Raw genomic sequence first — 6045 nt, forward strand, 5'->3', positions numbered from 1 at the left:
TTCGTTGCCCTCGAGAATCGAATTAGAACTTCCTATCATCGATCCCGTTTTATTTTCGCGAACGGTTTCGAAGATAGAATCATCGTTTAACCTTTAAATAAAAAGGAGTTGTCCGCTGTGTCGGCTTGTGCGATCGGTGTTTTCAGCTACTGAACCACCCACTGATCTTCGCATTCCTCCTCCCATTGTTGGCAGAATATTGCCCGTCTTTGGACAAGGCTTGCGAAATCACACAAATCCCGCACAGAGAGGACTATTAAATACATCGTCGGGGTCAATCGAAAATTAAGAGAGATACCGGCATTGCTAATAACCGATATTCTTGCCACCGTCGCATGCGATCGTAAGAGAGAAATAGGAGAACAATTTCCCTTCGGAAATTTAACCAAAGGATCGTTCGCTGTGTTGGCTTGTGCAAACGGTGTTTTCGATTATCAAAACACCCGTCGATCTTCGCATTCCTCCTCCCACTGTTGGTAAAATACTACTCGTCTTTGGGCAAGGCTTGCGAAATCACACGAGTCCCACACAGAGAGGATCGTTAGAATCATCCTCGATTATTAAACTCTAAAGGCAAGCAGATCGTGGTAACAAAATCCATCGTAGGAAATGAATTGAGTTTCGGTTCTAACGGCAACCTGTTACAGTGAAACTAAAAGAGAAGAAGAAGTCGAACGTAAAAATAAATTTATATATATATATAAACGACGAAAAATCTCACATTCCTATCCGATCCAGTAACGCTAAAAATACATATATCCGGTTAATAAAATATATATATAAAGGTAATAATCTAGGCGATTCCACATTCAAATAAAATCCGTTCAACGAGGACAAATAATTATTAATCCCAGCTTAAATCCTCTCCCGTGCCAGTATTCCTGCACATCGCAGGTTAGCCGAAAAGTGAAATTCGTTTACCAGTTGCATTCAGCATCAGTTAACGCTACCTATTAAACGGAAATTAATAGAAATAAAATATTTTGAAATAGTCCTTAGACTATTTCTGGTGGCAGCAACTACCGTAATTAATTAGAAATCTAAACTAGTATTACATACATAATAATATCATTTCAAATTAATTTCCTTCAGACTAAATTCAAACTCAACAACAAAAAAAAATTTTCAGTAAACTCTAAATTTAAAATTTGATCGATGTCGATAAACTAATACGTAACATTTAATATATATATAGTAAATATTTTGGTAAGAGCGGTGGGATACGCTTCACGGAGGATTAAAGTTGGTTTAAACGGTTCGATACGCTCCACAGAGGACTAAGGTTGTCACGTTTGTCAATAAAATATATACTTGAGAAACAATGGCGACTAAATTAAAATCGTTGGACAAAGACATGATCTTGATGTTATCGGAAAAACTTAAAGCATGGGATGCGAATTTTCGCGACATGAGTACAACAATGAATAAATTACAAGACGATGTGCGTTCACTGAAAATAAAAAAGGAAATCAAGACACCCGTATCATCGCCGATAATTTCACAAGCGACAATACCGATAGAAGTTAATCCCCAATCAATTAAGTTAAAAGATGCAATAGAGACAGTACCAGTGTTCGACGGACATCGACCCTCGGTACTTCGATTTTTAAGAGCATGCGAGCGCGCGCGAAACATGGTTCCTAGGCATCAAGAATCTCAGTTAGTAAAATTATTAACAAATAAGCTTCGCGGGCACGCGTTTCTCGCCATAGAAGACACAGAAATAATAAGTTTAAACGATTTCGGGAATAAATTAAAATATATGTTCGATCCGGGAAAAACGGTTAACGAATATAAAGGGCAATTAGCTACAATATTTCAACGACCGGGAGAAGATATTTTGGACTACATAGAGCGCGTCAAAGATCTCAGACTGGTAATAATGAACGGGGAAAGGTACGAGTACGGCACCGTATTTCAAGATAGGATAGATCGAGACACGAGGGAAGCTTTCGTTAAGGGGCTCCCAAACGAGGTGTATTTACGAGTAAAAATAGCAGGATACCAATCCTTGGACGATGCGTACCGCCAAGCCGTGAAAGCAACGCGAGAATTAAAACAAGCGAACGATAGATTTCGATATCAACATCCGACACCTTCGAATAATTATAACCGAAACAACCGCCAGGACTGGAGATTTGTACCGTCGTCGCGGAAACACCTAAACAACCCGGGAATAAAAGAAAATGTCAGGAGAGAAACAAGAGCAATAACTTGGGAAGAAAAACGCACAAATAAATACCTCGATAGAGATCTAAATCAAAAGAGAGATGCTGATCATTTCAACCAACCAACTTTTCAAAGCAAACACCACTCCGTTGCTGTGATGAGGGATAATGTCACGTTAAATAATAAGAGGACGCACGGTGCCATAGATAGGATCATGGGTGAGAAATTTTCTGAATTAGCAAACAAGATAAATAATATTAGTGCCAAAGAACCTTCAGACGAAGCAGAAACTAGGAAATTGAACGACTAGACGACAGGCAACGCTTATCCACTGCCTAATATCACAGAGATATTGGACCCGCCGGAAAGTGCGAATTGCCTCTCCACGTTCGACTTGGCAAAGATACAAAAGCAAGACTCCACGAAATTCGTGAATGTTTCAACCATAATAGGAAAAGAGATAGCGAGTGTATCTCACTCAAAAACTTCTATAAAACCATCAGAAGGAAACTTTATCGAACTCAAAGCCAAATCATTAAATTGCAAGGAAGATCACACTATAGAAAATAAAAATATAGCTATCCCTAAATCCAAAACAGAATCTATAAGCAAAAAGGTTTGTAATAAAAATTCAAAGAATAATTCTAAATCTACCGAAAATATTCTTAAACGTTCCATACAAATAAATAATAATTTAATTAAAATAAGCACTTCCAGTGAAACTATTCATCCTGAAAAGGTAGAGAAAAATAAAGGTGTTGTGAATAAAGTAAATGAAGAAGAAAAAAGGGTAACTAAGGAAAAGGATTCTAAACATTTTCGAGCTGAAGAAACGCAAGTTCAACGAGCTCAAAGAAATCAAAAGGGAGAAAATAAGGAATCACCAGTCGAAGATATATATAAAAACTTGAATAAATACGCTAGCCATTGGATTATAATTGGATTAAAAATACTTTATTGGTTACTACATCTAATATTTGACGTAGGTAACATAGTAGGTAGTGTCGATCTTATAATTGCCCCAAGAAAATATAAATGGTATCAAACTATACTATATACAAAATATTTTTGGGTTAATATGGCTGCGGCACTTTCAAAAATTTGTATTTTGAATGCTATTAGCAAGCAATTGGATAATTGGATCGATGTCAGTAAACTTGCGTCTTGGCGCAAAATAAAAACTAAAATGAAGGAAAGGAACGAAATTCTCCCCGCACAAATTAGTTTTGGACATCTAGCCAGAGAACCTGTCGGTGAAGTAACAATCGAAGAGAACATGGAACCAACATGCGCAGAATATCTCGAAGATCTGTTCAATAAAATTAACACTGTACAACGAATGGCAAGAGAAAATTTGATAAAATTCAAACTAAGACCAAAAGAATATTACGATCGACGAATCAACCCTCAAGATTTTAAAATAGGAGATTCGATATATCTACTAAAAGAACCCAGTAAAGGAAAATTCTCCGATCAATATACTGGACCACACAAAGTGCTAGAAATCTTGCAGAACCAAAACGTCAAGATTGAAGTAAAAGGGATTCCGCGACCGGTGCATTTAAACAAGTTGAAACTGGCGCATAATCGAAATAAGCAATGAATAAAGCGATTTCATTGGACAACGTAGTGCGGTAGTATATGTTATAGTGCTGTTCGTCGAATAATGCAGATATCGAACACCTAAAAGGAAAAAGGAAAATTATTATACGTGTTTCAATTATTGCTTAAATATAAAACGTGTTAACTCAATGAACAATTAACTAGCGAAAGTGAAAGTTACCTTGTGAACAAGTGATCAGCACACAAGAAAGTGTACGTGCAGGTATAAGTTATGGATTGTTGTTCGTGGAATGCAATGTATGACAGCTACCTGAAATAAGTGAATAAATTAGTTTCAATTGTCTCAGTGCAAAATACAAGGTTACTAAATGTTATAACTATATTATGGATAAATCAAAAGGAGGTGTGACACCGTTCGTCGAACAATACAGATAGTGAAAACCTAAAAAGAAAAAAGGAAAATTATTATGTGTACTCCAATTATTGTTTGAATATACAACGTGTCGATTCAGTAAATAATTAAAAGAGGGAAAGTGAAAGTTACCTTGTAAACAAGTAATCATTATACAAGAAGGTCTACGTGCAAAATAGGTTATGGCTCCCAGCTTGCGGAACACCATGCACCAGCTGAAAATAAACGAACGAATTAACTCCAATTGCCGTAATGCAAAGAGCAGCATCAGCATCGCTAAATGTTATAACGGTGCGGTGGAGGCGTGGCACTGTTCGTCGAATGACACAGATAGCGGAAACTTGGAAAAAGAAAAGAAGTTTATTACGAGTGCTCCAATTACTGTTTGAATGTAAAACGTGTTAGTTCAACGAATAACGAAAACAGTGAAAATGCAACTTACCTCGTGAACAATCAATCACCATACAAGGAAGTGTACATGCATGGATTTCGCAGATTAACAAGAAGAAATAAAATAGCTGATAAATATAGAAAGTGGTTAGAAAATAATTAACATAGATTAATTGAGAGTTAGTAATAAATATAACCGGAGTAAAAGGATATTTTATTATGTATTAATCTACGTAGTATTGTTATATTATTATATCTAACATGTAGAAGTGGATTTTGTAATGCACAATAGCGGTTGCACACACAATGCACTATACACATATTAAATTAAATGAATTAAACAGTACCTTTATAGCCACAGATATAAGACGATTGAAGGCAACCGTAGTAAGTATCCAAGGCATATCGAAGAATTGGACGACGTTGTGGGAATGATCCAGGTAAGTGACGCAGCATCAAATAAGTAGAATCTAAAGAATTACAGACAATGTTAATCTAACAAATAAATTTTAATCACTAATAAGGAACTGTTCCATTACATAAAATAATAACAAATAGCAAGTACATGCAATAATAAATTAATAGGGAAAATAAGGAAAGGTCAATAAACACATAAATGGGTTAGAAATTAACCAAGATGGACTAACTGAATATTGGCGACAAGACATGATTGAACTCAGTGCAAAGGAATAAAGTTATGCCACACGAAATAACTGGTAATGCAATACACAAAACAATATTACAGAACACTACCAAATAAAATTATAGTGATTAACAATTAATTAGTTATTTCAACAACACGTCACTGTTGACATTAAACCAACGCCATACCAAAGAGACACGCGAGCGACCATGTTGAAAAATTTGTCGCGCGCACATACAAATAACAGCTAATGCAATATAATACGGCATCATAATAGCAATGTTAGGTACTAATAAAAAAAAAGAAAAAAAAACACAAGAAAAAGGGAGAGAGTTAAGGAATAAATAACAACTAACATAATTATAACATATTATATATATTATATTATATACAAAGATACGGTATTCATACAAGGGAACAGATCCAAAAGAAAATTATATAAATGATATATATATATATATATATATTAACTATTTTTATATGTGTGTACAGAACTGATGGCGAACTCATCAACCATTCTCTGAACGACGGACGGAAGAACACGAATAGCAATCCGCACAGAGGAACTGTAAAGTATTGGTACGCCACCCACGAAACCAAGTACTGATGCTATCCACCTGTAAACAAACAACATTCATAACTATGCATATAATTTTCACTTATGTTCACCAATATATATATACACGTATGTTGTAAAATAGGCGATATTTATGACATTCACTTTCATTGATAATGCAAGTGACTCATAAAATTGAGTCGTCGTATTTACCATTGCACGCACATATATATATACTCGAAGACAAGGTACACTTGTAATATTTATTCCTATCGATAATATATATTTATATATTTATAACAATAAAACAAA

General features: G+C 35.2%; 1 long non-coding RNA gene across 1 annotated transcript; it reads right to left on the bottom strand.

Moving 5' to 3' along the window:
• Positions 1–3645: 3645 nt before the first annotated feature.
• On the bottom strand, positions 3646–5271 carry LOC117213311. Its single transcript, XR_004488625.1, has 4 exons — positions 4882–5271; positions 4277–4359; positions 3953–4042; positions 3646–3852 (listed from the first exon to the last, which is right to left on the bottom strand). It is a non-coding gene; the product is annotated as an uncharacterized LOC117213311 (long non-coding RNA).
• Positions 5272–6045: the final 774 nt, after the last annotated feature.

This window comes from Bombus bifarius, unplaced genomic scaffold (genome assembly GCF_011952205.1).
Source record: "Bombus bifarius isolate JDL3187 unplaced genomic scaffold, Bbif_JDL3187 scf7180000008677_frag, whole genome shotgun sequence".
Taxonomy (NCBI): domain Eukaryota; kingdom Metazoa; phylum Arthropoda; class Insecta; order Hymenoptera; family Apidae; genus Bombus; species Bombus bifarius.